Source organism: Mobula hypostoma, chromosome 7, assembly GCF_963921235.1.
Source record: "Mobula hypostoma chromosome 7, sMobHyp1.1, whole genome shotgun sequence".
NCBI classification, from domain to species: domain Eukaryota; kingdom Metazoa; phylum Chordata; class Chondrichthyes; order Myliobatiformes; family Myliobatidae; genus Mobula; species Mobula hypostoma.
The window spans coordinates 151,365,785-151,377,337 of record NC_086103.1 but is presented as its reverse complement, the minus strand read 5'-3'; the positions used below and the strand labels follow the sequence as shown (position 1 = coordinate 151,377,337).

The following is an 11,553-nucleotide window of genomic DNA, read 5'->3' as shown; positions in this document are numbered from 1 at the left end:
CATCCTTAACCACGGGTGAGGTGTCGGAGGATAGCTAATATTGTTCTATTGTTTAAGAAAGACTTTGTGCATGACCGGTCAAGTCTACCAATCCTATAGATTTTTTTCAAGGAAATTACTGGGAAAGCTGATGAAGGCAAGGCAGTGGATGTTGTCTACATGGATGCTAGCAAGGTCTTTGACAAGTTCCCGTTTGGGAGGTTAGTCAAGAAGGTTCAGTCTCTTGGCATTCATTGGTAGTAAACTGGATTAGACATTTGCTTTGCAGAAGCAGCCGGGGAGTGGTAGTAGGTGGTTCTCTCTCTGACTAGTTGTGTGTTGCAGGGATCAGTGCTGGGTCCGTTGTTGTTTGTCATCTATATCAACGAACTGGATGATGATGTGGTAAATTAGATCGGCAGATGTGTGAATGACACCAAGAATGCAGGTGTAGTGGACAGCGAAGAACACTATCAAAGCTTGTAGCAGGATCTGGACCAGCTGGAAAAATGGGCAGCAGAAATGGCAGATGGAATTTAATGCAGTCAAGTGTGAGGTGTTGCACTTTGGGATTGCAAGCCAGGATAGGTCTTACACAGTCAGTGGTAGGCTGGGGAGTGCTGTAGAACAGAGGGATCTGGGGATGTAGATCCATAATTCCTTGAACATTGTGTCATAGGTCGATAGGGTCATTAAGAGGGCTTTTGGTACATTGGCCTTCATAAATCAATGTATTGAGTACAGGAGTTAGGATGTTATGATGAAGTTGTGTAAGTCATTGGTGAGGCCTAATTTGGAGCACTGGTGCAGCTTTGGTCACCTACCTACAGGAAAGATGTAAATTAAACTGAAATTGTGCAGAGAAAATTTACAAGGATGTAGCCGTCACTTGAGGACCTGAATGATAGGAAAAGTTTGAATAAGTTAGGACTTTATTTCCTAGAGCATAGGAGAATGAGGAGAGATTTGATTTATACAAAATTTTGAGGGGTATAGACAGGGTAAATGCAAGCAGAACTTTCCCACTGAAGTTGAGTGAGATGAGAACTAGAGGTCATGGGTTAAGGGTGAAAGAGGAAATGTTTAAGAGGAACATGAAAGAGAACTTCTTCACTCAGAGCTGTGGATTGAGCTACCAACAGAAGTGGTGGCTGCAGGTTTGATTTCAACATTTATGAGAAATTTGGAATGGTAAATCGATGTGAGGGGTATATAGGGCAATGGCCCATGTGTAGGTCAATGTGAGTAGGCAGATTAGTAGTTCAGCATGGACTAGATGGCCGAAGGGCCTGTTTCTATACTGAAATGTTCGATGACTATAAAAGTGGTTCCCAATTTGGATTTCATGGACCCCTCAGTTAATGATAGGGGTCCATGGCATAAAAATGGTTGGGAACCCTTGCTTGAAGACACCAAAATAAAATTTTTGCAAAATAGGAATTGATTAAACATTTTAGCTTGTTATACCAAGTATTCCTCCCCAATTAAATCAACTTTGTTCCATCAGCAACTAATGCAATCCTTTATAGATTAATTTCATAGCTTTACCTGGACAAACTTAAGTCTATTCATGTGAAGTTTCCCTTTTCCCCTTATTTTACAAAATTAACCTCTAGCTTCATCTTAGCTACTCCACTGATTGAACCAGAACATTATTATGATCATGGCTTCACTTTCATATAATCAGAATTCACATATAGTTATCTTAATAACACATCTGCAATAGCATTTTGTTTTCAATAATTGCATTCAATTAGGATAATATCAAGAAGAGGGAATGACCCATCTTTGCTTTCCTGAACATCTATTGTCAGTATATCTGACATAAAGTCAAGAATTGCTCACAAAGATTTATGGTCTATGACCAAATTAGATTATGAAGACACGCAGTCCTCTTTTATTGTCATTTAGTAATGCAGACATTAAGAAATGATACAATATTTCCTCCGGTGTGATATCACAAAACACAGGACAAACCAAGACTGAAAAAACTAACAAAACCACATAATTATAACATATAGTTACAACAGTGCAACAATATCCTAACTTGATGAAGAACAGTCCATGGCACAGTAAAAAGTTCAAAGTCTCTCAAATGTCCTACATCTCACGCAGACGGGAGAAGGAAGAAAACTCTCCCTGCCATGCCCGACCACAGTCTGACTCTGAGTCATCCGAAAACTTTGAGCCTCCAATCAGCCCTCCGACACCGAGTACAGAGCACCATCTCTATCCAAACGATTCAACCTCCATCTCGGTCGCCAGCAGCAGGCAAAGCCAGGGATTTTGGGGGCTTCCCTCCGGAAGATTTCACGATCGCGCAGTAACAACGGCAGCAAACTGACATTTCAGAGATTTCTCCAGATGTTCCTCTGTGCTTTCACGTCTGTCTCCATCAAATCAGAATTGTCCACGGCACCTATATAACGGATACAATATCATTTTTCACTGGCGGCCGGCACACTGCTATCTCATCCTCCCGCCATGGTAAAATCTCTACCTAAAGGAAATGATTAAACTTGTTCACTTAAAACAAAATCTAGTGTTGCTTTCTCAGTCGGATCAAAATCTCTCTTCTCTAGCAGTCTCTATATATTTTATTGTTTGTAGATTTTATTCTTCAGAACTAACCCAATCTCAAAGGTAATAATCAATATCTTGTAGAATCTTATCCTTCGCAACCTGATAGATTGTTGGTGATGATTTCACATCATACAGACTATTACATTGAAAATAAAACTGCATTGATTAATAAATACTGCTGACGCTCCTTTACCACATTCTTCTGAGGATATGTACATGATAACCTTTGGCTGCCAAAATTTCTGCATATAAATCTTAGCAAGAAAACAAAGTATATTATTCAGTATTAATTACCTAGTTCAAGATCAATAATTAATTATCATATAGTCTAACAGTTCATTTTTTGCTTTAATTACTGCTACAATTGCAATAGATTGGTTTGCTTTTGGCTTGGTACAAGTATTAATATTATAGCCTATACTGGGCACCATGGTATGCAGCAGTTAGCCTGACAATATTACAGGTCAGGGAGCTCCAAAGTTCGGAGTTCAGAGTTCAACTGCAGTGCCGCCTGTAAGAATTTGTGCATCTTTCCCATGAACCACACTGGCTTCCTCCAGGTGCTTCAGTCTCCTCCCACAGTCCAAAGGCATACCGGTAAGAAGGTTTATTGGTCATTGTAAATTGTCCTGTGACTAGGGAAGTGTTAAATAGGTGGGTTGCTTGCCCATGCGGTGCATTGGGCCGGAAGGGCCTCACCCGCACTGTATCTCTAAATAAGTCAATAAATAGTTCCCATGATGACAAACTTGAATAATTCTCCATTCTTCCTAAGTGTGATTGTGGAAGGCAGGAAATGAGAGATTGGTAAGTGTTTTGGGGGTTTACTTCAGCTTCTATTTCTTATGTCTTACAAAGAAATCACATTACTGAAGATGTGTTTGTGTTTAGACATATATGTTAAGGATATTTACTAGTCTTTCTGGCAATTGAATATATACCCCTTTATCTGGTACATCTACTCTTTAATCAAACATCTAATCAGCCAACCACGTAGCAGCAACTCATTAGATAGTAAGCAGCTAGAAGTGCGGTTTATGACCCTTCCAATAAATTTGAAAAAACTTGGAGGCCATCTATTCAGCATTTTCATTTGATGTAAGTTGACCATTTCCAAACTTGTTTTATCTCTCCGTACTGCTAGTTGAGAGGAGCGGAGTTGTCGACACTAAGGTTTTCTTCTTTCCCATTTTCCCATTTTTAAGTTGTTAGTACTGCCCAAGTCCTTAGTTTAGTTTAGTTGACTAATTCTGTTTAGTTTAGTTTTTTTTTGGGATAGGGTTTTTTTTCTTTTTCATGTTTTTTTTTGCTTTGTATTATTCATTCTTATTCTACACGATTGGGAGTTTTGTCAATTTACACTATTTGGTCTTTCAATTATTTATTTGAACTGTAACAATCTACCTCCTACTATTTGTATTATTGCTATGTTATGTTTTCATTCTATGAAATTAATAAAAAGATTGAAAGATAGTAAGCAGTTCAGTTGTTCAGATCAAACATCAGAACGGAGAAAGTATGTGGTCTGATTTTGACCATGGAATGATTGTTGGTACCAGACGGGATGATTTGAGTATCTCAGAAGCTGTTGATCTCCTGGGGTTTTCACTCACAACGTTCTCTAGAGGTTACAGAGAATGGCGAGAAAAACAAAAAAAAAATCTAGTAAGCAATAGTTTCGTTGGTGAAAACACTTTCTTAACAAGAGAGGTCAGAGGGGAATGGCCAGAATGGTTCAAGCTGACAGGAAGGTGACGGTAACTCAAATAACCACACGTTACAACAGTGGCGTGCAGAAGAGCATCTCCGAACGCGTAATATATCGAACCCTGAAGTGGATGGGCTACAGTAGCAGAAAAGCATGAACATACACTCAGTGGCCACTTTATTAGGTATAAGAGGCACCTAATAAAATGGCCACTGCGTATATGTCAGACATAAATTTTATATATGAGCAACGACATGAGCAATGAGCCCAAGGTCTGAAATTCAGAATCGTGTTGAAAGAAAGATGTCTTTAATAAATGCTCCATTTGGAAAATAAGATCTAATATATTTGTCAATATCACCTATCTTTTTGCTAAATATTCTGTAGCTAATAGAAAGTATTGTAGATTTCAAAAATAATTTCTGAATATTTATAGGTAAACATTGACCATACAAGAAGTGATTACTTCAATAATGCCTCGTGGCTTTGCCTAATGAACTCAGATAAAGTCTGTGATGCCCAAATGTTGTCCATGAGATTTCTGTTCACAATTAACATACAGCCCATCCTGGCACTTTCTGTGGAGGTGTCTATGAATCCTACATTCTCCTTGCAAATAAGCCCAGGATTGTAGGAAACTTAACCTTCAACCAAATACAAAAGCTAAGAAGATCTCCAACCCGAAGTCTCAATATGCCAGGTACCTTAGGATTTTGTGTTTTGGCATGGCTTTCACCATGCTTGCAACCTACACAACAACCCTAAGCAGAGACCCCTCTCTTCCAATAGATTTTCTTATGCCATATTGGTTCAAATGTAACAGACACAGAGAATTGATGCATAACTATATCATCGGTTTGCACAACCTCCTCCAAGAGGACCACAATCTTGTTGCTGGGCTTAAAGGTTTGCGTGCCCCAATAACCTGGAGCGATCAGTTGACTGGAGTCAGGGCTTTATGCTTTGGCTGTTGGTAGGGTCACCCATGCCAAACAGGTCAAAGGGTAGAGGCCAGACTGAGTGGTCCACTGGTCTTCCAGGTTTGGGGTTTCAACTCAGGGCTAACAACCCTGACCGGTAAAACAAAATTGTTACAGAAACAGCAATGAAGAACCCTCCTAAACCTGAGTGCAACAGTATTCCAGGACTTGCGTGACAGACTGTAGTGAAAACCGAGAGGAAGCTACTGACACAGGGAAGCCTTGAACACCGCCAGAGATGGAGGATTTTCATTGCTGCCCTAATACCAGCAGTAACTAAGTAAGTTGGCATCAAACTGCATGAATAACTTCCTCCAGTCATACACTAATCAGACACTGAGAGAGTGGAATCTCTTTTTGTTTCAGTACTGAGAGAAGGCAATGCAAGGTGCTCACAATATTGGTGCAGTCAATAACATTCTGCACCATTTCAAGTTTCAGCAAAGTTGCATGCTCGCTCTGTCTGCTGTTCTCTCACTCATGTACCTCTTTGCACAGCAGCAGATGGGAAGCTGTGAAATGCTGCAATTATCTGCAACTGCAACTTAGAAGGAGCCAGACACATGAGCATTCATTGTTGGAGTCAGCTTGGCAGCCCTGCTACTGATGTCAATCTTCTGCCTTGAAGCGGTGCTCATGCTTAAAGCAGGTGGCAGATTTCAGTGAGGATGCTCTTATTGTGAGCCAACATCTCATATGTTGTCTCTTTCTGATGTACATTGAGGAAATTGTCCCTTGACCCCTTGCTCAGCCTCCAGCTTAGTCTGGGCAGGAAGCCAAATACAGCTCAAATTTGGCCCAAGTTCTTTCTGTGAAATACTAGATAAAAGTGTTAAGCAAGCAGTTAAAGTTAAGATATCTCGTGTTTTCTTCAACAAACTTTTCCTACTTTTCCTCTCTGCCACTCACATTGTATTTCAAGGGAATATCTGATAATTTACCTGAGTGGATGCAACTGTTTTCTGTGGAAGTCTTGGTCTGTAAATGTATTTTTTCAGAACTCCCAAATTGAAATAACTACAGTTAGCACCAAATGTTTATGGAATTGTAACAGCCGACAGAGTAGATCAACCTCTAATTACCTGTAAGTGATTTATAATTGGTTAAGAAATACTAGTCTGAGAATCTTTCCTAGTTTTGAATGCATGTTCAAACACATTTGTTCAAGAAGAACTTCAGTGGATATATCAAGCTCCAAGATGCACACTTTGCAATAACTCAGTGTCGCACACTGACTGATATCATGGTGTGTATTTCTCTGGCTTTACTGGTGTGTCATCAATACATCTCACAAATGTTTGCACTTTCCACAGATACCATTTAAGGTCTCTAAAGGTACTCACAGGATCCAAAAAATGGACACCACCAATCCCAACCTCTAACTTCTGCAGTATTAGGGACTTGATTTTCCGCTTTTATGCTGATGTTTCCCTTAAGCAATAAAATTACGAAGGGCTAAATAGTGCCAGATATGCCTGGTAGTCCTCAACATAGAAGTGGCAGACTTATGTGGAGCTGTTATGTGTCTGGGATGTGCTGAGTGATATTCTGCCACTGTCTGGTACACAATCGCAGTCTACATTCATATGCATTCGGATTCCGAGCCTGGACATTATGAGGAACAAGTCTGTATTTATTTCATACTTCCTTTATTATATAGGTTATTTATTATTTCATGGTGATTTAAGATGTGTTAACTATTTTTGTTGATCAGAGTTCAAAGTAAGTTTATTATCAAAGTACATATTATGTCACCATATACAACCCTGAGATTCATTTTCTTGCAGGCATACTCAATAAATCCGGAATAGAATAATAGCCACAACAGAATCAATGAAAGACCACCCAACTGGGGCGTTCAACTAGAGAGCAAAAAACAACAAGCTGGGCAAATACAAAAAGAAAGAAATAATAATAATAAATAAATAAGCAATAAATATCAAGAGCATGAGATGAAGAGTCCTTGAAAGTGAGTCCATAGGTTGTGAGAACAGTTCAGTGATGGGGTAGGTGAAGCAGAGTGAAGTTATCCCCTCTGGTTCAAGAGCCTAATGTTTGAGGGGTAGTAATTGTTCCTGAGCCCTGGTGATGTGAGTCCTGAAGCTCTTGTATCTTCTTCCTGATGGCAGTAGTGAGAGGAGAGCATGGCCTGGGAGGCAGGGGTCCCTAATGATGGATGCTTTCCGGTGATAAAGTTTTGTGCAGATGTGTTCAGTGGTGGGGAGTTTCCACTACTTTACTGTAGGATTTTCTGTTCAAGGGTATTAGTGTTTTCATGCCATGCTGTGATTCAGCAAGTCAATACACACTCCACTACATGTATACACACATGTAGACAAGGTAGTTCAGAGATGGGACCACAGCAGTACTCCTGATAAGGCTTGCTCATTGCCAAGGTCAGAAATCTCCCAGGGACTTGCTGGGCCTCTCTACAACTGCATCTCTACAGCTAAGTGATGACAGGTTGTGGTTTTAATTTGGCCCAAATCCATCCTGTGGAATACAACTAGTTAATACATTGAATTTGCTGAACAATTGCACTAAGCAAGCAAACAAAATTAAGATGTTACAACAAACAATCTGCCAAAGAATTTAGCAGATCAAGTAGCATCTGTGGGAGGAAGGGAGTTATCAGCATTTTGGGTTCAAACCCTGCGTCAGGATAGTTTTCCAACAATAGACGATACCTTTCCTCCCACTGATGTTGCTTGGCAGTCTCCCAAGTCTTCAAAATTAAAATGCTTATTCCAAAGAAGAATCTGATCTTTGTGTTCTTAAAGACAGTTGATAAACTGAGATGCCTCAGGCCAGTGATTAGTAATTAATTAATGCTGGCACTAGTTTATTAATCTGTGTAAAGTCAAGGACTGAATTTTTGATATACACTGTGAAAGGCAAAGAGATTTCTTAGAGTAAGAAATAGCCCCTAATCTTTGGAGATTTTTTTACCCCATGAAGTTGTAGACGATAAATCACTTGAAGAATTTGAAGTGAAGGTAGATAAATGTTTGAAGGATCAGGAGGTTGAGGTCCATGACACTCTGGCACAGAGATGGAGATGAGGGCTGGGATGGATCACTCATGATCGTACTGAATGACAGAACAAACCTGAGGACACAATGACCTACTCCTACTCCTATTTTCTTGTGGTCTTGTGTTCTAATATTTTCATACATGTCAGACAAGAGGACACTTCTCTCTGTTTTGTTGAGAACTTTTTAAGATGGTGCTGCCAACATACAGCGACGTTTTGTGAGCAGCTCACAAACCTACTAGGAACTGAAACTCAGACAGTACATCGTGACATGTATGTACTTTAATAATAAATTTACTTTGACTTTGAATTACCAACTGTTATTGTAGCTGTCTGTATCGTCCAGTGTGCATCAAGCTCTATATTGATCACTGCAATCAATAGCCTGTCATTTCCCTATTGGAGCTGAGTTTTTAAACCACCTGCATGACCTGGCATTTTTGCAGTGTGAACTGAAGTCTCGAAGGTGCAGGATGGTTGCAGTGTGGCATGTACGGGCCGAATTGAAGTGGCGAGGCCCAGTCCCAAGAGCAGGAAACGAGCCGGTGTTTGGCTATTGCTGGAGTAGACTTGGAGGCGATTCAATGTGGCAGAACCTTGGCAAGGTGAGCAAAGTCAACACAGCAGGGTCTGGGCCCAGGACCATATCGAAGCAGTAGGGCCCAGGTGCGAGAGCAAGGAACAACCCATATTTGATCGATTTAAGTGCCAGGCCGCAATGGAAAGATCAGAATTGAGGGGGTGGGGCCAGGGTACAAGGGCATAGCGAAGTGGACGAGCCCCAGTCCAAGAGCACGGAACAACACAAGTTTAGATGATTTAAGTGCTGGGCCAGATCGAAGAGGTCCAGGTGTCGCGGCGCGTGGCAAGGGATGGGCTAGTTCTGCTCACTGTCTCACAACACGCTGGAGGAAATCAGCAGGTCGGGCAGCATCCGTGGAAACGATGATTCGACATTTCGGGCCAGAACCCTTCATCAGGACTGTAGAGGGAAGGGGCAGAGGCCCGACAAAGAAGATGGGGGGAGGGTGGGAAGGAGAAGGCTGGTAGGTACCAGGTGAAAAACCAGTAATACAATAGTACAGCACAGTACAGGCCTTTCGGCCCACAATGTTGTGCCAACCCTCAAACCCTGCCTCCCATATAAGCCCCCAGCTAAAATTACTGCATATAACAGTCTAGTAGTCTCTTAAACTTCATTAGTGTATCTGCCTCCACCACTGACTCAGGCAGTGCATTCCACGAACCAACCACTCTCTGAGTAAAAAACCTTCCTCTAATATCCCCCTTGAACTTCCCACCCCTTACCTTAAAGCCATGTCCTCTTGTATTGAGCAGTGGTGCCCTGGGGAAGAGGCGCTGGCTATCCACTCTATCTATTCTTATTATTATCTTGTACACCTCTATCATGTCTCCTCTCATCCTCCTTCTCTCCAGAGAGTAAAGCCCTAGCTCCCTTAATCTCTGATCATAATGCATACTTTCTAAACCAGGCAGCATCCTGGTAAATCTCCTCTGTACCCTTTCCAATGCTTCCACATCCTTCCTATAGTGAGGCGACCAGAACTGGACACAGTACACCAAGTGTAGCCTAACCAGAGTTTTATAGAGCTGCATCATTACTCTTAAACTCTATCCCTCGACTTATGAAAGCTAACATACCACAAGCTTTCTTAACCACCCTATCCACCTGGGAGGCAACTTTCAGGGATCTGTGGACATGTACCCCCAGATCCCTCTGCTCCTCCACACTACCAAGTATCCTGCCATTTACTTCGTACTCTGCCTTGGAGTTTGTCCTTCCAAAGTGTACCACCTCACACTTCTCCGGGTTGAACTCCATCTGCCACTTCTCAGCCCACTTCTGCATCCTATCAATGTTTCTCTGCAATCTTCGACAATCCCCTACACTATCTGCAACACTACCAACCTTTGTGTCATCTGCAAACTTGCCAACCCAGCCTTCTACCCCCACATCCAGGTCGTTAATAAAAATCACGAAAAGTAGAGGTCCCAGAACAGATCCTTGTGGGACACCACTAGTCACAATCCTCCAATCTGAATGTACTCTTTCCACCACCACCCTCTGCCTTCTGCAGGCAAGCCAACTCTGAATCCACCTGGCCAAACTTCCCTGGATCCCATGCCTTCTGACTTTCTGAATAAGCCTACCGTGTGGAACCTTGTCAAATGCCTTACTAAAATCCATATAGATCACATCCACTGCACTACCCTCATCTATATGCCTGGTCACCTCCTCAAAGAACTCTATCAGGCTTGTTAGACATGACCTGCCCTTCACAAAGTCATGCTGACTGTCCCTGATTAGACCATGATTCTCTAAATGCCTATAGGTCCTATCTCTAAGAATCTTTTCCAACAGCTTTCCCACCACAGATGTAAGGCTCACTGGTCTATAATTACCAGGACTATCCCTACTAGCTTTTTTGAACAAGGGGACAACATTCGCCTCCCTCCAATCCTCCGGTACCATTCCCGTGGACAACGAGGACATAAAGATCCTAGCCAGAGGCTCAGCAATCTCTCCCCTCACCTCGTGGAGCAGCCTGGGGAATATTCCGTTAGGCCCTGGGGACTTACCGTCCTAATGTATTTTAACAACTCCAACACCTCCTCTCCCTTAATATCAACATGCTCCAGAACATCAACCTCACTCCTATTGTCCTCACCATCAACAAGTTCCCTCTCATTGGTGAATACCGAAGAGAAGTATTCATTGAGGACCTCGCTCACTTCCACAGTCTCCAGGCACATCTTCCCACCTTTATCTCTAATCGGTCCTACCTTCACTCCTGTCATCCTTTTTTTCTTCACATAATTGAAGAATGCCTTGGGGTTTTCCTTTACCCTACTCACCAAGGCCTTCTCATGCCCCCTTCTTGCTCTTCTCAGCCCCTTCTTAAGCTCCTTTCTTGCTTCCCTATTTTCCTCAATAGACCCATCTGATCCTTGCTTCCTAAACGTCGTGTATGCTGCCTTCTTCCACCTGACTAGATTTTCCACCTCACCTGTCACCCATGGTTCCTTCACCCTACCATTCTTTATCTTCCTCACTAGGACAAATTTATCCCTAACATCCTTCAACAGATCTCTAAACATTGACCACATGTCCATAGTATATTTCCCTGCAAAAACATCATACCAATTCACACCCGCAAGTTCTAGCCTTATAGCCTCATAATTTGCCCTTCCCCAATTAAAAATTTTCCTGTCCTCTCTGATTCTATCCTTTTCCATGATAATGCTGA

At 41.8% G+C, this 11,553-nt stretch overlaps 1 long non-coding RNA gene across 1 annotated transcript in view; it reads right to left on the bottom strand.

Annotated features, from left to right (window-relative positions):
* Positions 1-1,929: 1,929 nt before the first annotated feature.
* LOC134349047 (uncharacterized) overlaps positions 1,930-11,553 on the bottom strand; it is a 39,942-nt gene continuing 30,318 nt past the window's right edge. Inside the window, exon 5 of the long non-coding RNA XR_010018569.1 lies at positions 1,930-2,398. This is a non-coding gene — a long non-coding RNA (uncharacterized LOC134349047). The remainder of the gene's footprint in view (positions 2,399-11,553) is intronic.